This window comes from Ranitomeya imitator, chromosome 2, assembly GCF_032444005.1.
Source record: "Ranitomeya imitator isolate aRanImi1 chromosome 2, aRanImi1.pri, whole genome shotgun sequence".
NCBI lineage: Eukaryota > Metazoa > Chordata > Amphibia > Anura > Dendrobatidae > Ranitomeya > Ranitomeya imitator.
Window position 1 is genome coordinate 722368733 of NC_091283.1, and position 21778 is coordinate 722390510.

Sequence of the window (21778 nt, forward strand, 5' to 3'; positions counted from 1 at the left end):
ATTTGTCACAAATTTCTTCATCAAATGGATATTTTCGCTTAAGGGCCTGACATTTTTTTATTTGTTTTTTCCCACTCTCTTTTAAACAGATTTAATACATTCTCGTGGAAAGGAAAAACTCTCGTTTTTTTTCCCTCTTGATTACTAAACATATAGAGTCTTGGGTTGTTTTATGTTCTTATGGTGTTTCGACCCCCAAAGTGGATCTAACTAGTTTAAGTAATTTGCCCACGTCTTCAGATAATACATACGGACGACCACACACTTTATCTGAAGAGTCTAAAGGTACCTTCACACTTAACTTAACAACGATATCGCTAGCGATCCGTGACGTTGCAGTGTCCTGGCTAGCGATATCGTTGTGTTTGACACGCAGCAGCGATCTGGATCCTGCTGTGACATCGTTGGTCGGAGCAGAAAAGCCAGAACTTTATTTCGACGCTGGATCTCCCGCAGATATCGCTGAATCGGCGTGTGACGCCGATTCAGCGATGTCTTCACTGGTAACCAGGGTAAACATCGGGTTACTAAGCGCAGGGCCGCACTTAGTAACCCGCTATTTACCCTGGTTACCATTGTAAATGTAAAAAAAAACAAACAGTACATACTTACATTCCGGTGTCTGTCCCCTCGCCGTCAGCTTCCCGCGCTGACTGTGAGCGACGGCAGGCTGTAAAGCACAGTGGTGACGTCACCGCTCTGCTTTACGGCCGGCCGGCGCGCTCACAGTGCAGGGAAGCAGAACGCTGGGGGACAGACACCGGAATGTAAGTATGTACTGTTTGTTTTTTTTAACATTTACAATGGTAACCAGGGTAAACATCGAGTTACTAAGCGCGGCCCTGGTTACCAGGGGACTTCGGCATCGTTGGGTGCTGGAGAGCTGTCTGTGTGACAGCTCTCCAGCGACCACACAGAGACGAAACAGCGATGCTGCAGCGATCGGCATCGTTGCCTATATCGCTGCAGCATCGCTTAATGTGACGGTACCTTAAATCTGAGTCATCACCAGGTGGTAATTACCCCGGTTCACCTTCGGATTCCACGTCAGAGGTTTGGGCAGGTCTAGGGGGTGGAATTTCAGAGCTATGTAACCCATGTTGTTTCATCAGCTCTTTTACTGTGATTTTAACTTCATCCCCAACGATAGCTTTTATGTTTTGTCCCTGTATAATATGATATAGAAAGACACTGTTACTGACATGTTTTTGCCTTACAAAGGCACTCACCCACCAGCACCTCAGGACCACGGGAGTCTGTGGGATGTCCACGGGAACCGGCAATTCCGCAGTCGAGTCCGCCATTGTCAGAGAAGCTAATGCCACCGATACTTGTGTAGTGCTTCTTTAAATAGTATAGGGTGAGAGCGGTGTGAGCGTCCCTGAACATTCTCCCCATGGGAGTGTCAGCACACCGCTCCCCTAGGCTTGCGACGTCACTTCCGGTCTGAACCGGAAGTTGTCCCATTCACCTCAGCGCCAGCCTAGTGATGGGCACGCCCCCAACCCTGGCCCAGTCTCCGGCCAGGAGCGGACGCCAGGGAGCCCGCAGCGGGACGGATACCATCCAACAGCCACCTTGAGTAATGCGCGCACATCGCTCCCACGCGCCGACCAGCTGCTCCCGCCGCGGACTTCGGTCTCCAGACCGGCACTGCACACAAGAGATCCCTCCGGCATCGCAGGCTCCCCGCAGGAACAGGAAAAAAAAACTGAGGAGAGAGGTGCCACCCCCATCTTTTATCTCCTCTGCAGGTTACCTGTTCCTGGGGGCTGGGACCATCTCTCATGTATAGGTGCTGTCATGGAAAAGGGAAAAAATGAAATGGTTACTTTATCCCACAAATATATTGCTTTAACCCCAAATTTTGCATTTTAAACAAGGCTACCAGGAGAAAATGGACCATGCAGTTTGTTGTGTAGTTTCTCGTGCGTATGCAGATACCCAATTTGTGGAGGAAAACTACTGTTTGCGTGCACAGAAGGGCTCGAGCGAAATTCAACGTTTGTAGCACAAAATTGGCCATATCGCATTTAGAGAGCACCTAAAGTGGCTAAACTTTGAAAACCCCCTCAAGTCATCTTATTTTGGAAACACTGGATTTCTTTTTCTAGGCAAGGAGCCATGGTGCTTTTCCATAGCCTTTGTGTAATGTGGAAGCCCCCTATTTTTCCGCTAACAGATGACGGACCTCAGTGGGGACTTGCTTTTTTGTGGATTGGGTTTAAGCTTTCATTGGGAACATTTTACGAGCATTTGGGATCACATTCATCCTGTGCTTTACGCTGAGCACTTACATCGGGGTTTCCTTCTAAATCTCTGAAGGACATGATTCAGATGAAACCCCTGAGGGATCTATTCACTATAATGAGGCAGCAGAGTTAAGGTACCGTCACACTTAGCGACGCTGCAGCGATACCGACAACGATCCGGATCGCTGCAGCGTCGCTGTTTGGTCGCTGGAGAGCTGTCACACAGACCGCTCTCCAGCGACCAACGATGCCGGTAACCAGGGTAAACATCGGGTAACTAAGCGCAGGGCCGCGCTTAGTAACCCGATGTTTACCCTGGTTACCATCCTAAAAGTAAAAAAAAAAAAAAAACAGTACATACTTACCTACAGCCGTCTGTCCTCCAGCGCTGTGCTCTGCACTCCTCCTGTACTGTCTGTGTGAGCACAGCGGCCGGAAAGCAGAGCGGTGACGTCACCGCTCTGCTTTCCGGCTGACCGACGCTCACAGCCAGTACAGGAGGAGTGCAGAGCACAGCGCTGGAGGACAGACGGCTGTAGGTAAGTATGTACTGTTTGTTTTTTTTTACTTTTAGGATGGTAACCAGGGTAAACATCGGGTTACTAAGCGCGGCCCTGCGCTTAGTTACCCGATGTTTGCCCTGGTTACCAGTGAAGACATCGCTGAATCGGTGTCACACACGCCGATTCAGCGATGTCTGCGGGGAGTCCAGCGACGAAATAAAGTTCTGGACTTTCTTCCCCGACCAGCGACAGCACAGCAGGGGCCTGATCGCTGCTGCCTGTCACACTGGACGATATCGCTAGCGAGGACGCTGCAACGTCACGGATCGCTAGCGATATCGTCTAGTGTGACGGTACCTTTACTCTGGACTCTGACACCTGTTCAGCTGTCTCCGTTTCAGAGGTGCACAAAACTGTGTCCGACTGCACTTTTATGCACACCTTAAAAGATGGACACCGCTGGATCATAGGCCAGAGGGCATCCACAGTGCCTTCATTTGCCTCATTATAGAGAATCTTCTGCCGGGGTTCCGTCTGAATCACGTATTTCAGGCATTCTCATGGAAATCCTAGTGTAAGTGCTCAGCGTAGAGCGCAAAATAAATTTGAGCCACGCCTTACAGTAAATTTTGGGAAACAGAATGAACAAATCAACAGGTGAAGACTTGATTTTATTTATTTTTAACGCAGTTCCTTGTGTGGTATAAGTGATTAGACAACTTTATTCTTCGGGTCAGTACGATTTCAGCAATAACAGATTTATATAGTTTGGCTGCAGTCACACAATAAACTTTTATAATTGCAAAAAATAGTTAAGTTCCAAATTTTGAGAGCTATAATTTTTCTATATTTCTGATGAGAGTCATGAGAGGGCTCTTTTGTAGGACGAGTTGATTTTTTATAGGTATCATTTTCGAGCACAACATTTTTTCCATCACTATCTATTCCGATTGTTGGGGCAAAATGAACAGAAGACAGCAATACAATTTTTGGGGGCTTTTTTAACCCCTTCATGACCGGGGGATTTTTCGTTTTTCCGTGTTCGTTTTTCGCTCCCCTCCTTCCCAGAGCCATAACTTTTTTATTTTTCCGTCAATTTGGCCATGTGAGGGCTTATTTTTTGCGGGACGAGTTGTACTTTTGTACTCATTGGTTTTAGCATGTCGTGTACTAGAAAACGGGAAAAAAATTCCAAGTGCGGTGAAATTGCAAAAAAAGTGCAATCCCACATTGGTTTTTTTGTTTGGCTTTTTTGCTAGGTTCACTAAATGCTAAAAATGACCTGCCATTATGATTCTCCAGGTCATTACGAGTTCATAGACACCAAACATGACTAGGTTATTTTTTATCTAAGTGGTGAAAAAAAATTCCAAACTTTGCTAAAAAAAAAAAAAAATTGCGCCATTTTCCGATACTCGTAGCGTCTCCATTTTTCATCATCTGGGGTCGGTTGAGGGCTTAGTTTTTGCGTGCCGAGATGACGTTTTTAATGATAGCATTTCGGTGCAGATACGTTCTTTTGATCGCCCGTTATTGCATTTTAATGCAATGTCGCGGCGACCAAAAAAACGTAATTCTGGCGTTTCGAATTTTTTTCCCGCTACGCTGTTTAGCGATCAGGTTAATACTTTTTTTAATTGATAGATCGGGCGATTCTGAGCGCGGCGATACCAAATATGCGTAGATTTGATATTTTTTTTATTGATTTATTTTGATTGGGGCGAAAGGGGGGTGATTTAAACTTATGTTTTTTTTATTTTTTTCACATTTTTTTAAACTTTTTTTTTTAACTTTTGACATGCTTCAATAGCCTCCATGAGAGGCTAGAAGCAGGCACAGCACGATCGGCTCTGCTACATAGCAGCGATCTGCTGATCGCTGCTATGTAGCAGAATTGCACGTGTGCTGTGAGCGCCGACCACAGGGTGGCGCTCACAGCGACGGGCAATCAGTAACCATAGAGGTCTCAAGGACCTCTATGGTTACCATTCACAAGCATCGCCGACCCCCGATCATGTGACGGGGGTCGGCGATGACGTCATTTCCGGCCGCCCGGCCGGAAGCGGTAGTTAAATGCCGCTGTCTGCGTTTGACAGCGGCATTTAACTAGTTAATAGGTGCGGGCAGATCGCGATTCTGCCCGCGCCTATTACGGGCACATGTCAGCTGTTCAAAACAGCTGACATGTCCCGGCTTTGGTGCGGGCTCACCGCGGAGCCCTGCATCAAAGCAGGGGAGCCGGCATCGGACGGTATAGTACGTCCAATGCCGGTAAGGGGTTAATGTCTCTCACCGTGTGGTAAAAAGAAAGAAGACGGAGGTATCACCCATGCGCTGCTGATATCAAAATATCGGTGAAGTTAAAACATTTAAACAAGTTTAAAAGTCAATGCGTTTCGAGGTCACACAGGACCTCTTCATCAGGACAAACCAAGCGCATGAGTGATACCTCCGTCTTCTCTATGTATTTATGGTCGTCTTCTTGACCGGTATCTGTGTAGCAGCTGTTCTATGCCCGTTATGTGTTGCCATTCAGCAACCTGGCAAAGTGAGGGTATTCTCTCCTATACCTGACACCCCTTTGTCATTGGAGAAGACCAGATTGAGCTTTTTCTTTCCCTGTTTCTTCTTTCCGTATTTACCATGTGGCAAGAGTCATAAGACAACTGTATTCTTCGGCTAAGTAAGATTACAACAATACCACATTTATATATCTCTTTTTCTGTTTTGTCCCTTTCACACAAACTATTTTATAGAAAAAAAACTTTTGCATCGCTATATTTTGAGAGATTTTTATTTCTCCATTGATGGAGCGGTATGGTGGCTTGTTTTTTGCAGGACAAGATGACATTTTCACAGATACCATTTTTATTTCTATTTGAATTTTCGACTGTTTTATTCTTGTTTTTGTTCAACGATATGATGAAAAAGAAGTTTTTTGCCACTTTTTTTTTTTTTAATGGTGTTCACTGACGGGGTTAACTACTATGACAGTTTTATAGCTTGGGCCGTTATCGATGCAGTGATACCAAATATGTGTACTTTTCTTTTTTATTTAGACTTTTTCATTTAATTTATTTTCGACTATCTCAGATTGCCATTACAACAGTCAGGCCCTTGACGTCGCAGATCGGACGGTAGCTCCCTCCCTCTCCTAGCCTACCAAAAGCAGGACTCTTAACTCGCAAGCCTACAGTGAGTGGTGATGGGTGATAAATTATCTTCACTGGACATCCCCTCTAAGGATCCTAAACATATATGAAGGCAAGAAAATCCAATCTATCTAGTATCTAGGCCTTCTTTATCATAATGAGAGGCAGTAGTGGGGAACTATTTGGCTGTTCTTACAGAATTAGAGCATCCTGCATTCTACTTCTAATTTCTCTTCTGCAGCTTCTTACATCCTATAGTTAACTATAAGGCTATGTGCACACGTCCGGAATTGCCGCGGGTAAAACGCATGCGGAATTGGCATATTTTACCGCTAAACACTAGCGTTTTACAAGCGTAATTAGCTTGCAGAATGCTAGCGTTTTCCAATCGATCTGTAGCATCGCTTGGAAAACTGATTGATAGTGTTTGACAAATGTGACCAACTTTTTACTATTGATGCTGCCTATGGAGTATCAATAGCAAAAAGATCTAATGTTAAAAATAATTTAAAAAATAAAAAAAATCGTGATATTCTCACCTTCCGGCGGCCCCGGAAGCCTTCCCGATCCTCGCGATGCTTCCATTCCCAGGGATGCTTTGCGGCAATCACTGGAGGTGATCACTCCCGCAGTGTATCACTGCGCTGCCGTGAGAGTTCACTGGAGTTCATTCGCTCCGATGCTCTCACTTCTACCGCTGTGTGAGAACTTTCCCACGCAGCGGTGCCGTAAGTGGGAGCATCGGAGCTGATCAGCTGATGAACTCCGGTGAACTCTCACAGCGGCTCACTGATATACTGTGGGAGCGATCACCTCCTGTCAGTGTATCGCTGGCGGCCGGGTAGAGCAGTCACATCTCCCAATATGAATGTTCTACATGTGAGATCGCCGTGGGACACTCAGTATTAAGTGGACTACGTCGGACAGGATACTATTATATGTTGGTTTATTATTTTTTGATAGTTTGCAGGAGACGAGTGCTTCAGGGATTAGGCGTTCAGTAAGTATGGTAAATTTAGATTCAATAAAGGAGTCTGTGTGATTATTTCAAATACTGGAATTTATTCTGGGTGTCTGTATTTTATACAATATCACTATGGGGTTAGTAATGGATAGGTGTCTTGTAGACACGCAACGTGTGCACATAGCCTAATGGTCCAGCTTATCACGTCATATTCCCCCTACTGTCCAGCATATATAAAAATATCTCGCCCCAGCATATATCTTCTAGCTCACACATTTCTGGCTGCAGTATGAAGCTCTAATTCTGAGCACTGGCATTGATAGAAGCACCAAGCTGGAAAAGGAGATGTTCCAAGTTGTGGAGTATGGAGGAGGCAGCGTGGGCCATAGGGACAGAGGGGTGGGAGTCAGAGAAAGTAACCAGTGGTTAAGGGTATGTTCACACGTTCCTGATTTCCATCCTTTTTTTTTTCAGGACTGTTTTTTAAAAAACTGCAGCTCTTGGCAGAAAACGCAGGTCCTTTTTTTGTCCTTTTTTGATGCGTTTTTTGATCCTTTTTTTATCCTTTTTTTTATGCAGTTTTCTATGCAGAGTCTGTGTGTTTTCTAGGAAGTTTTTTAGGGTTAAAATGGCTGAAAATACCCTAACCCTACCCCTAACCCTAACCCTACCCCTATTCTAACCTTAGTGGGAAAAAAAAAAATTCTTAATTTTTTTTATTGTCCCTACCTATGGGGGTGACAAAGGGGGGGGGTGTCATTTACTATTTTTTTTTTATTTTGATCACTGAGAGATTATATCTCAGTGATCAAAATGCACTTTGGAACGAATCTGCCGGCCGGCAGATTCGGCGGGCGCACTGCGCATGCGCCCGCCATTTTGCAAGATGGCGGCGCCCAGGGAGAAGACGGCCGGACGGACACCGAGACGCCGGGTAAGTATAAGGGGGGGGAGATTAGGGCACGGGGGGGGGGGGGGGGTGGGCATCGGAGCACTGGGAGGGGGGGGGATCGGAGCACGGGGCGGTGGGATTGGAGCACGGGGGGGCGGGATCGGAGTACGGGGGGGCAGCCACACTCCGCCCACGCACTTCCGCCCGCTTCCCCACACTTCCTGCTGCAGCGGTTCTGCACCACAAACCGCAGTAAAACCCGCAGATATTTTTTTCATCTGCGGGTTTTACTGCGGGTTTGACCTCACAATGGAGGTCAATGGGTGCAGAACCGCTGCGGCTCCGAAAAGAGAAGTGACATGGTACTTCTTTTTTCCCGCAGCTATTCAGCGCGGCTTTTTTTTTGATTTTCCGCATTGTGGGCACAGCAGTTCCTGTTTTCCATAGGGTACAATGTAATGTACCCTGCATGGAAAACAGCTGCGGACCCGCAGCGGGAATATCGCGGCAATTCCGCATGAAAAAAAGGATCGTGTGAACATGGCCTAAGGGATGTTTCCAAGTGTGAGTTACTACCAGAGGTCCCACATTTCTCTGTGCACTTTGAAAACAGAAGTGTCCATGAAATGGAGCTGCATTGGTTAAATCCGGTTATGGCTGCTCAGCAGTAGTGTGTGCATAAGTGTCAGCTGCTCAGTAGCAGTAGTGTGTGTGTGTGTGTGTGTCAGCTGCCCACTAGTAGTGCGTGCGCGTCAGCTGCCCACTAGTAGTGCATGCGCGTCAGCTGCCCAGCAGTACAGCGTGCGCGTCAGCTGCTCAGCAGTACAGCGTGCGCGTCAGCTGCTCAGCAGTACAGTGTGCGCGTCAGCTGCTCAGCAGTACAGTGTGCGCGTCAGATGCTTAGTACAGTGTGCGCGTGCGTTTGTCAGGTGTGTGTACACAATGTGCTTCAGAGACACGTTTAGCAATCAAGCAGCATATTTGTTGTACAGTGGACAAATTAATTTTACATTCAAAGTAACATGGAATTAGACATAAATGGAGGAAATGCTGGAAATTTGGCATTATTTGGAAATTTTAGGGGGCATCGGCAATCATTCTACTTGCCATCTGGAGGCAATTTCAGCCTGGCTGGGAACGCAGCCTCAGTGTCCGGAGGAAACCTCGATGACATCATCACCGGTCACAGAGTCTGCACTCGCAGCAGCTCATTCACCAGTGGTTCTCAGCCTGGACGTCGCATCTGGGCACAGTCCAGGTTGAAGACTGTTTTTCCCCCAGACATGGATTACGGCGTGGGACAGAACAACGGATAGGTAAGGCATATTGTTGTTTTTTTAATTTTTGGTTTATTACAGGAGAACGAGGGCTTCGGTGGAATAGGAGTTTGGTGAGTATAATGGTGTTTGCTATTTTTAACCCCTTCACCCCTGGAGCTTTTTCTGTTTTTTTTTTCGTTTTTCGCTCCCCTCCTTCCCAGAGCCATAACTTTTTTATTTTTCCGTCAATATGGCCATGTGAGGGCTTATTTTTTGCAGGACGAGTTGTACTTTTGAACGACATCATTAGTTTTACCATGCCGTGTAACAGAAAACGGGAAAAAAATTCCAAGTGTGATGAAATTGCAAAAAAAAGTGCAATATCACACTTGTTTTTTGTTTGGCTTTTTTGCTAGGTTCACCAAATGCTAAAACTGACCTGCCATTATGATTCTCCAGGTCATTACGAGTTCATAGACACCTAACATGTCTAGGTTATTTTTTATCTAAGTGGTGAAAAAAAATTCCAAATTTTGCTTTAAAAAAAAAAAAAAAAAATTGCGCGATTTTCTAATACCCGTAGCGTCTCCAATTTTCGTGATCTGGGGTCGGGTGAGGGCTTATTTTTTGCGTGCCGAGCTGACGTTTTTAATGATACCATTTTTTGTGCAGATACGTTCTTTTGATCGCCCGTTATTGCATTTTAATGCAATGTTGCAGCGACCAAAAAAACGTAATTTGGGCGTTTTGATTTTTTTTTTTTTTGCTACGCCATTTAGCGATCAGGTTAATCCTTTGTTTTTATTGATAGATTGGGCGATTCTGAACGCGGAGATACCAAATGTGTATTTTTTATTTTTTTATTTTATTTTGATTGGAGCGAAAGGGGGGTGATTTGAACTTTTATATATTTTTTATTTTTTTATATTTTTAAACACTTTTTTTAAAAATTTTGGCATGCTTCAATAGCCTCCATAGGAGGCTAGAAGCATGCACTACACGATCGGCTCTGCTACATAGAGGTGAAGTACAGATCACCTCTATGTAGCAGAAAGGCAGGTGTACATTGAACGCCGACCACAGGGTGGCGCTCAAAGCAATCGGCCATCAACAAACATAGAGGTCTCAAGGAGACCTCTGGTTGTTATGGCAATGCACCGCTGACCCCCGATCATGTGACGGGGGTCAGCGGTGTGAGCACACCCGGCCGCGCGGCCGGGAGCGCTAGTTAAATGCCGCTGTAAGCGCTTGACGGCGGCATTTAACTAGTTAATGGGCGCGAGTGGATCGCGATTCCGCTCGCGCTCATTGCGCGCACATGTCAGCTGTACAAAACAGCTGACATGTCGCGGCTTTGAGGTGGGCTCACCGCCGGATCGGGGGATCTGCCAGCTGACGTACTATTCCGTCAGCTGGCAGAAAGGGGTTAAATAAAGTAAAAGTGTGCTTTGTTTTATTTCTAATGAAAGACTTTATGCTGGCTGTATCTTTATTTACCATATAACTATAGGATTAGTAATGGATAGATGTCTTATAAACGCCTCTCCATTACTAAGCTGTGAGCTTGAGGTCAACTGACAATACAAAGGTGACATCAACCCCACAAATATGAACCCCACTTGCCACCGCTACAGGGCAAGTGGGAAGAGTCGGGCAAAGCACCAGAATTGGTGCATCTTATATAGATGTGCCTCTACTGGGCAGCTCGGGCTGCTATTTTTAGGCTGGGGGGCCCCAATATACATGCCCCTTACCAGCCTGAGAATACCAGTCCCCAGCTGTCTGCTTTAGCAAGGCAGGTTGTCAAAAATGGGGGGGGGGGGACGACGCTGTTTTTCTAAATTATTTAAATAATTTAAAACAGTACAGCGTGGAGACCCCTCTATTCTTGATAACCAGCCTAGCTGAAGCTGACATCTGAGGGTTGCAGCCCACAGCCGTGAGTTTAGCCTGGCTGGTTATCAAAAATACAGGGGAACCCATGCCGTTTTTTAAATTTAATTTATTTATTTACAGTGCGGGAGCCGGTTAATGAATACAGCCGCTCCTGCTCTCACCGTTATTATCGGCAGCAAGTGTCGGATCATGGGAGCAGTAGTTCCATCCACTGACGCCAGTGACCGGAGGTAAACTTTATACCTCCGATCACAGCTGAGCGCTCACACTATCTTTTGACAGCTTGGGAAACATGGATCTCTGACCGGCGGGGATGATTTCACCGCCGATCAGAAGTGGTGTTCGTCATGTGCATGACAGCGCGGCAGTGTGACAAACACCCGATGTTTGGGCAGCCGAATCCATACAATAACACGGACTTCATGATGAAGTCCATGTTCAGTGTCCGTGCCTGAACAGTAGGTGTTTGGTACGGACGCCGAACATTACAGTTTGGGTTCGCCCACCTCTACCCAACATCCCTCAGTCAATCACGGTGCCAGCTCCCCACGCCCACCACCTCACTACAGGTTACAGGGATCTTGAATGTGACAACTACTTTGTATTATACAAAAACAAACCTTACAAAACCTTAACCAGGGAAGAATAGTTGGCAGAACAATTTTTACACTCAACAAAACAAAAAAATCAAAGGCATTTTTTTCGAAATATCTGAAAACTCCATAAAGAAACCTCCTTACTGTAATCAGTCCAGCCAGCTTGTACGATAAGTGCAGATGAATGCTGCCAGCTGCACCAAGGACGCAGATGTCCCATATCAGAACATCAGCTGAACCACAGATACAGATCAACTAACGGCACACAGCCAGATATGATGCTGTGCGCAGGAAGACAGATCCTCTTACCACCCATTCCTCTACCAGTCATTGTGATCTTTCAGTATGGCTACGTTCACACTAGCGTTGCGCCGCCCTGCGTCGGCGACGCAACGTGCGACGCACGCGCAAACGCACGCGTTTTGCGACGCGTGCGTCGTTTTTTGACCAAAATCGGACGCACAGAAAATGCAACTTGTTGCATTTTCTTGCGTCCGACGCTAGCGTCGAAAACGACGCAAGTGTCGAAAAACGCCACCCAAAAAACGCACGCGTCCCCTATGTTAAACATAGGGGCGCGTCGCCGCTGCGTCGCCGGCGCAACAGCGACGCACATTGGCGGAACGCCAATGTGAACGTAGCCTATGGTATGTGCCTATGGGACAGCTTTGGTGCAGCAACATTTGCGACTGTGCTGCTTTTCTGCCTACAGTCAGAAAAACACACATTAAAGTAACATCCACCAAAGGTGCAGATATCAAAGGCTTCTGCTGTGACAGTCATGTTCACGGGCCCATGACAGATGATTGTTGGTGGAGTTTCACCAAGTTTTTCGAGCAGAAGACATATCAAGAAACTTGAGTTTTTTTCCTAAAGTGTATTGTATTTTTTTTTCTTTTTTCAGTTGTCTCTTGATAGCATTTTCAATGCATGTGGCCTCTGGCAGTTTTCACATTTCCATTGTGTGTACATCTCACCAAGGTTTATGACCCACAAAAGGAACCAAAGAGATGAAAATAAAACAACACGAACCGCTATCCGTTACGATAACCACTTAACACTGAACCGTCTGTACATAGCTGAACTCCAACAGATTCCCGTTGCACCAGTATATTTTAGGGGCCAATAAAGGGGGCAATTTCTGCCAGAGACCACCAGGGAGATAGCAATTAATCTTTGTGATGAGGAATCAACAAGTGGGTAAGAAATGCATAGTTATCTGTGTGTGGGGCAGCCATTTTATGCAAATATGCTAAACCCATGCACTGAATACTATGGACGCCATAGCAGACAGCTGCAGATATCCAGAGGTTCTGCCAACCTCGCCAGAAGAAAGAAGGTCTGGACATCTGATTAATGAGCGGCGTGAGATTCAAACATTCCGCCCCACCGGCTGAGCCAATGAGCGGTGCCGCGCAGGATTTGATTCCCCCGCCAAAGCCATGCGGCCAGGGGCAGCTCAGCCAATGAGCGGTGCCGGGGGATTTGAATCCCGCGTGGCACGGCTCATTGCCTTAGCCAATAAGCGGTGCCGCGCGGGATTTGAATCCTCCGCCAAACCTCAGCCGGCGGGCGGCTCAGCCAATGAGCAGAGCCGTGTGTCTTTCGCGGCGGATTTGAATCCCGCTCCACTCATTGGCTGAGGCCAGGAGCGCAGCTTGGCAGGGGATTAAATTCCTGCGCGGCAACGCTCATTGGCTCAGATGGTGGGGGATTTGAATTCAAATCCCCCGCCCCGCCAGCTGAGCCAATGAATGGTGCCGTGCGGGATTTGAATGCACGGCCAAAGCCGCGTGGCCAGGGGCGCTCAGCCAATGAGCGGTGCAGCGCGGCTTGGCGGGGGATATGAATTCCGTTCCAATATGGCGGTCGGGTTAGTCCCGATGCGAGCAGCCAGGAGATGAGCAGCGCTAGCTGACCTCCCTGTGGCGGGAGATGCGCCACTTATATCCCGACAGAATAGCGGTGCCGTTTTTGTCACTTGTAGAGGCGCAGTTTGCGACCTTCCAGCCGCAGTGGACTGTGGGATAGTGACACAATCGCCGGAAGCTGTAACAGAGACGATAGGCAATTATATATTAGATTGTTTCACAATGCATCCCAATCAGCAGCAAATCAGTGGAATAATCATCAAACATTTTCTGCAGCTGAACTCCCTGAGCTGCTAATAGGCTACCCCAATAGCAAAATTAGGTGACAGATGAAGAATGGAGTTTTCTGCCTCTGACACGTTCATCAACAACAATCAGTGCAGATACTGAAAATGGGAACACTGCAGACTGCGCTATTCTTGCTGATAAAAATATCAGAGACCCAGTCAGTCAGCAGTCGCACAGCAGAGCAACAAAAAGTCACTACATTACATTAACAGAAGTACCGGTAAGTGCACATTTGTAATGAAACTGTCCGGGCCTTCGCAGATTTTTATTTTATTTTTCTTAAATGTCTGTTTTTAAAGGGAACCTGTCACCTGAATTTGGCGGGACTGGTTTTGGGTCATATGGGCGGAGTTTTCGGGTGTTTGATTCACCCTTTCCTTACCCGCTGGCTGCATGCTGGCTGCAATATTGGATTGAAGTTCATTCTCTGTCCTCCATAGTACACACCTGCACAAGGCAAGATTGCTTTGCGCAGGCGTGTACTATGGAGGACAGAGAATGAACTTCAATCCAATATTGCAGCCAGCATGCAGCCAGCGGGTAAGGAAAGGGTGAATCAAACACCCGAAAACTCCGCCCATATGACCCAAAACCAGTCCCGCCAAATTCAGGTGACAGAGTCCCTTTAAACAAAACCGCTGCACCTTTGTCTATGAGCTGTGTCTGATACTGCAGCTCACAACTAGTCAGTTGAATATTGTTAAAGGGGACGCACTTACATATTGAAATATAGCATATGTAGGATAGATCAACATGAGATTGCTGGGGGATCAGAGACCCCGCAGCCCCTTGATTAGCTGATATCTGCCCTTGTAGTTTTTCCATGCAAGTAATTTATGGAGCGAAACACCACAGCGCCGACCTTGTTTAGTGGCCGCTAATGAGCACTACACTTTATGGGTCATCAATGGGTATGTCCCAGGCAACTGCCGTCACTAATCAGTGGAATAGCCATACGCTGCAGTACCAGACAGGCCACGTACAAGAGCGAACCAGAACACCCATCACACGGACCAAAGTGGTGCCAATTCTGGGAAGGAAAAAAAACAAAAAAAAAAAAAACAGAAAAACTAAGGCTGTGAGCACACGATGGAGATTTGGTGCAATTTTCTGCACAAAATCTGCATCTTCTGGCAGAAAACGCAGCTGACAATTCATGCAGATTTGTAAGCGTTTTTTAAAGCTAAATAATAAAGTAAAAATTTTTTTTTAAAAATATGTTCGTGATGTCATTTCCTAGTCCAACTTCTTATCAATCTCCATTTTGGAAAGCCATAACGACTTTGTTACAGGCCTCACCATGAGTGCTGGTAATAAACGGATCCGGTGGAAAAAACGAATCCAGCAGAAAAAAAGCGGATCTGGCAGGAAAATGGATCCGGTGGAAAAAACGAATCCAGCGGAAAAAAACGGATCCTGCAAATGTGGTCGCAGGATTCGTTTTTTACCCATAAACTTGTATTAGCGACGGATGGCCACATGTCGCGTCCGTCGTGCAACGGATCCGTCGTGTTTTTGCGGACCGTCGGCATGAAAAAACGTTCAGGTAAACTTTTTTTTGTCTGTGGTGTCCGCCATTTTCTACCGCGCATGCGCTGCCGAAACTCCGCCCCCTCCTCCTCGAACTTCAGAATGGGCAGCGGATGCGTTGAAAAACTGCATCCGCTGCCCAAGTCGCGCACAAATTTCACAACGTGCGTCGGTACGTCAGCCCGACTCATAACGACGGACCATACCGACACAAGTGTGAAAGAGGCCTTAATGAGCGTTTAATTTAAACGCGTGGGCTCCCGCGCAATTTTCTGGGCCAGAGGGGGAAAGCCGACGGCCGGGGGCCAATATTTGTAGCCTGCTATAAATAACAGCCCGCAGCTGTCTGCATAACCCTTGCTGGCTACTAAAATAGGGGGACCCCAGAAAAAAAAAAATGACGTGGGGTCCCCCTATATTTTATAGCTAGAAAAGGCTACGCAGACAGCTGCAGGCTGATATTCAGAGCCTATAAAGGGGCCAGGAATATTGCGCTCCCCCCCCCCCCCCCCCCCTCCCTTCCCGGCTACAAATACCAGCCCGCAGCTGCCCAGAAATGTCGCATCACTAAGATGCGCCAAATCTGGCGCTTAGCCTCTCTCTTCCCACTCCCGTGTAGCGGTGGGATATGGGGTAATAAGGGGTTAACGTCACCTTGACATTGTAAGGTGACGTTAACCCCGGTTAATAATGGAGAGGCGTCTATAAGACGCCTCTCCATTATTAACCCCAAATTACTGAACACAAAAAAAAAAAAGACACAGTAAAAAGTATTTTAATATTCTAAATTTTACCATACTTACAAATCCTTTGATGATCTGTGGTCTTTTCTGACGCAGTCCATTTATATCGATTGTCCCGCGACGATCTGCCATGGAGAACAGCCACGCCAGGAGATGTGACTGCTCTCCATGGCTGCCAAAACACACTGACAGGAGCAAAAGCTTTTGCAGTGCGTCTGCGCATGCGCGAGAGTTTACCTGAGCTCAATGAACTCCGGGACTCTCACTTTACGACAGTGCTGCGTGAGAAAATTTCATGGCAGTTCAATTGCCGTAAAGTGAGCTCCCGGCGTTCATTTAACTCCAGGACGCGATCGGGCAGCTCCGATACACTGCAGGAGCGATTAACTCCTGCAGTGTATCACCGGAGGACGTCGTGGGACAACCTATGTTATGGATTACGACGGAAAATAATTTTTTTTATTTTTATTTTGGGACAAGGATGATCGTGGATGGTGGCCTTCGGGGACGTATGTGGTGAGTATGTACTACATGTTATATGTTGTATGTAATGTATGTTTTATGTGTATATGTGTTTTTAACCCATTGTAGTCAGTCGCCTAACGATGGGACAACTCTCCCATCACATTTCGATGGGAGAAGTAGTCCCACCCGACGAATAACTACAATGAGTCACTACTGACAGACACACAGACAGACACACACACGGACACTACATACCATTTCCACCATACGCTTCACATCCACCATACGCTTCACTACACTCCGCCCACACACTTCCTCCACATCACTGACGTCACTTCCTTCTTGTGCAGTTTTGACACCCAAATCCGCATAAAATCTGCAGATGGTTTTTACATCTGCAGCTTTTATGTGGATTTTGCCCACAAAATGGGAGTCTATGGGTGCTGAAACGCTGCAGAACTGCACAAAAGAAGTGACATGCACTTCTTTGAAATCTGCGGCGTTTCTGCACGGATTTTTCTGCACCGTGTGCACAGCTTTTTACTTCCTATTGATTTTCATTGTATTGTAACTCACAGTGCAGTTCTGCAGCGTTTCTGCTGCAGAAAAAAACGCTGCAGAACTGCACTAAATCTGCATCGTGTGCACATACCCTAACACAAGACAATCCTGTTAAAGGACATGTCTTAAGGTTTATTCAGGCATCTGTGCCAATCAGTCTGAGCATGGACTGATAATGCACAGACTAGCCGTGGCTCTCCCAAAGCCATTTCTATGAAGCTGCCATGATCAGGTAGGGAGATCCACGGTCCGTCCGGACCCTGCGGTCCAATCTCGGACCGATTTACATGGATGTCTGAATGAGCTGTTAAGTTGATTAAGGACATACCTACTCTTGATAATGACTTGACCTATGGCACTAAATGTAATGGTTCCCAGTCTTCCCTGGATGACATTACATGCAATAGTAGGACCACCTACTGGACTCCTATACATATAAACGCCAGGAATGAATAAATGCAAGTTATACTGATTCTTTTCCAATAAACTGATATTCTGCTCAGCTCCTCCACATTTATACCGTGCTGTGCACAGATCGGACAGCAGATACAACATGACATGTTCCTTTTAATGTAGAAATGGCAGACTGTGCATAGTTAGAGTATTACTCATTATGAGACACGCTGCTTACCTTCCCCAACTTTTCAGGCACTGGGAAAACCAAGTTCTGAGAGATAATCAGCGATTTTACCCGTATTTCCTGTTCATTCACTCCAAAGAGGTGTAAAAGTGATGCATATTTTTGCAGACCTAAAAAAAAGGTAAAAACAAGGCATGTAAGAAAGGCATAAACACACTTTAATATGATAGTATTCAGCCTGTCAGATCTTGCTTAGCGCAGATATATACAGTCCAATGTAACACTAGAGACAAACAGGACAAATCACTTCAAATTGAAAGAAAGCAAGCCTGCAATAATGGGAGCTGCTCCACCCAGTGGGTAATCTTATCTACTCATGGCAGGACTAAAGGTACCGTCACACTAAGCGACGCTGCAGCGATACCGACAACGATCCGGATCGCTGCAGCGTCGCTGTTTGGTCGCTGGAGAGCTGTCACACAGACCGCTCTCCAGCGACCAACGATGCCGGTAACCAGGGTAAACATCGGGTAACTAAGCGCAGGGCTGCGCTTAGTAACCCGATGTTTACCCTGGTTACCATCCTAAAAGTAAAAAAAACAAACACTACTTACCTACAGCCGTCTGTCCTCCAGCGCTGTGCTCTGCTCTCCTCCTGTACTGTCTGTGTGAGCACAGCGGCCGGAAAGCAGAGCGGTGACGTCACCGCTCTGCTTTCCGGCTGACCGACGCTCACAGCCAGTACAGGAGGAGAGCAGAGCACAAATGCTGCAGATCCGCAATTGATTTACAGTACAATGTAAATCAATGAGAAAAAAAATGCTGTGCACACTTTGCGGAAAATCCGCTGCGGAAATGCTGCGGTTTAAAAGAAGTAGCATGTCACTTCTTTTTTGTGAATCTGCAGCGTTTTTGTACCCATTCCATTATAGAAAACCGCAGGGGTAAAAAACGCAGCAAATCCACAAGAAAACCGCAGCAAAAAACGCTGCGGAACCGCACAAAAAGCGCGACAAATCCGCAGGTGAGTTTTCTGCCAGGAGAGGCAGAATCCGCACCAGAAATTCCTAAGGCTAATCTGCAATGTGTGCACATAGCTTTAAGATCATTTTCTCCCTGCTGTATTTGGCTGCGCGCAGGCGCCTGACAGTATAATAACGCTGTTGGCCTACAGATTAACCTACAGGTTACTAGCATATTTATGGAGACAGGTTCCCATTAAATAGGGGCAGATTGTAATGCCTTTTTGATAAAATCACTATTTAAGGTACCGTCACACTAAGCGACGCTGCAGCGATACCGACAACGATCCGGATCGCTGCAGCGTCGCTGTTTGGTAACCAGGGTCTGTGTGACAGCTCTCCAGCGACCAACGATCCCGAGGTCCCCGGTAACCAGGGTAAACATCGGGTTACTAAGCGCAGGGCCGCGCTTAGTAACCCGATGTTTACCCTGGTTACCATCCTAAAAAGTAAAAAAAACAAACGCTACATACTTACCTACCGCTGTCTGTCCTCGGCGCTATGCTTCTCTGGTCTGGCTGTGATCACAGCGGCCGGAAAGCAGAGCGGTGACGTCACCGCTCTGCTTTCCGGCTGCCCGGCGCTCACAGCCAGACCAGAGAAGCAGAGCGCCGAGGACAGACAGCGGTAGGTAAGTATGTAGCGGTTGTTTTTTTTACTTTTTAGGATGGTAACCAGGGTAAACATCGGGTTACTAAGCGCGGCCCTGCGCTTAGTTACCCGATGTTTACCCTGGTTACCAGCGAAGACATCGCTGAATCGGTGTCACACACGATGTCTACGGGGAGTCCAGCGACCAAATAAAGTTCTGGACTTTATTCCCCGACCAGCGACAGCACAGCAGGGGCCTGATCGCTGCTGCCTGTCACACTGGACGATATCGCTAGCGAGGACGCTGCAACGTCACGGATCGCTAGCGATATTGTCTAGTGTGACGGTACCTTTACAGCTCTCACTGATGAGTTCAGTCTAAAGGAGCATTTACACTGCAAGATCATTGTGAATGAGTCTTTTTGTTTCACAATCATCTTGCCATGTAAACAGGCTGCGAACTTCTGATGAATGAGCAAAGCATTTGTTCATCGGGCAATATACACTGCTCAGTGCGCACCTTTTATTTTGGTCTGCTTGTGTGGCTACCGGCATATAAACAATCGGTTAGGGTATGTGCACACAATGCGGATCTGCAGCAGTTTCCCATGCGTTTACAGTTCAATGTAAACCTATGGGAAACAAAAAAACGTTGTGCACATGCTGCGGAAAAAAACGTGCGGAAACGCAGCAGTTTACATTCCGCAGCATGTCACTTCTTTCTGCGGATTCCACAGCGGTTTTACAACTGCTCCAATAGAAATCCGCAGTTGTAAAACCGCAGTGAAAACCGCAGAAAAACCGCGGTAAATCCGCAGCGGTTTTCCACTGCAGATTTATCATATCTGCTGAAATCCGCTGCAGAAAAATCTGCAGTGGACCCAGAATAGGTGTGCACATACCCTTAAAGTTTACCTATCGGCAGTCGCTCTGTGTTGTCAGACGGTCCAGGTAAACAGACTAACTCCACTATCGCCAATGATTGCAGCTTTCCAACTACGCACAATGAGTTTTTGGTGAATTTCTGATGTTGCAGATTTTCTGCACCAATTATTTGAATTTGGTTGCTTGCATTTTTTTAACATGTTTTTATTGTGTTTTTCAAGCTTTGTCTTCGGTCTCTGCTTGATATGTCGTGTTGTAAATAAAGCTGCTTTGATTTTAATACTTCCTATTTATTGCTACGACAAAGCTTATTTATTTGACATACCGGTACTTAGGTGCAGATTACATGCATTTTGTATGATTTTCCACTGTGGAAGCGCACTGAATGTATGTGTTTTCTTTGCTGCAGATTTTCCGCATCTACTGCAAGTGTATGGGGAAAATCCACACAGAAAATTCAGCGCACACACAAGAGAAATTAACATGCTGCGGATTTGAAAAAAAGCACCGCAGGTCAGTTTAAAAAGAAGCCCAGTGGGTACGAGGGGTCTATAAATCCCAACTATTTTGCTAGAACAGAGACGCTGCGTTTTAGACGCGCCAAAATCTCACTTACTGACAGACAGAGGTTAATGTGGTCCTGACAAAACGGGTCTGTGGATTTTATCGGTCCAGGTTGCATGCAGACAGTGAGTTACTAACACTGGTTACAGACATAACAAATCTTCCTAACAATGACGACAAAGGAGAAGTTTTGTCTGCTTTATAGTCAGACAAGTTCTGGATTTGGTTTCATTGCTCAGAAAAGCAATAACAGCCAGAGCGAAACCACTAACTGCTCAAAGCAATTCCTTAATTAAAGGCGTTTCCCACTACTATCAAATTAGATTGCTGGGGGCTGACACCTAGCACCCCTGGAAACTAGCTTTGTTTGGAGCGAGACACCACATCTCCATACACCTGGATAATACACTCGGGTTCCTACACATTTCTGTAGGAGTTGATCTGCAGTACCTGGTAGTGTTAAGGTACCTTCACACATAACGATATTGTTAACGATATCGTTGCTATTTGTGACGTAGCAACGATATCGTTAATGAAATCGTTATGTGTGACAGCTACCAACGATCAGGCCCCTGCTGGGAGATCGTTGGTCGCTGAATAAAGTCCAGAACTTTATTTCGTCGCTGGACTCCCTGAAGACATCGCTGGATCGGCGTGTGTGACACCGATCCAGCGATGTCTTCACTGGTAACCAGGGTAAACATCGGGTTACTAAGCGCGGCCCTGCGCTTAGTTACCCGATGTTTACCCTGGTTACCGGCATCGTTGGTCGCTGGAGAGCGGTCTGTGTGACAGCTCTCCAGCGACCAAACAGCGACGCTGCAGCGATCCGGATCGTTGTCGGTATCGCTGCAGCGTCGCTTAATGTGAAGGGGCCTTTACAATGATGGAGGCAGATTCCCCTAAGGGCATGTGCACACGTCAGGATTTCTTGCAGACATTTCCTGAAGAAAACCGGACATTTTCTGCAAGTAATCCACATGCGTTTTTTTTTTTCGAGTTTTTACCACGTTTTTTTCCGGATCTTTCCCAATGCCTTATGTAGTGGGAAAACGTGAAAAGAAACACAAAATTAATGAACATGCTGGGTTTACCGAGATGCGTTGTTTTTCGCGGGAAAAAAAACGCATCATGTGCACAAAAATTGCAGAATGCATTCTAAAT

General features: G+C 46.5%; 1 protein-coding gene across 2 annotated transcripts in view; it reads right to left on the reverse strand.

Annotated features, from left to right (window-relative positions):
* Positions 1-21778, reverse strand: part of BMPR1A (bone morphogenetic protein receptor type 1A) — a 144249-nt gene that overhangs the window by 64894 nt on the left and 57577 nt on the right. For both annotated transcript variants that reach the window (XM_069753183.1, XM_069753182.1), the window contains exon 2: positions 17604-17722. The gene's annotated coding sequence lies outside the window, so the exon portion shown is untranslated. The remainder of the gene's footprint in view (positions 1-17603; positions 17723-21778) is intronic.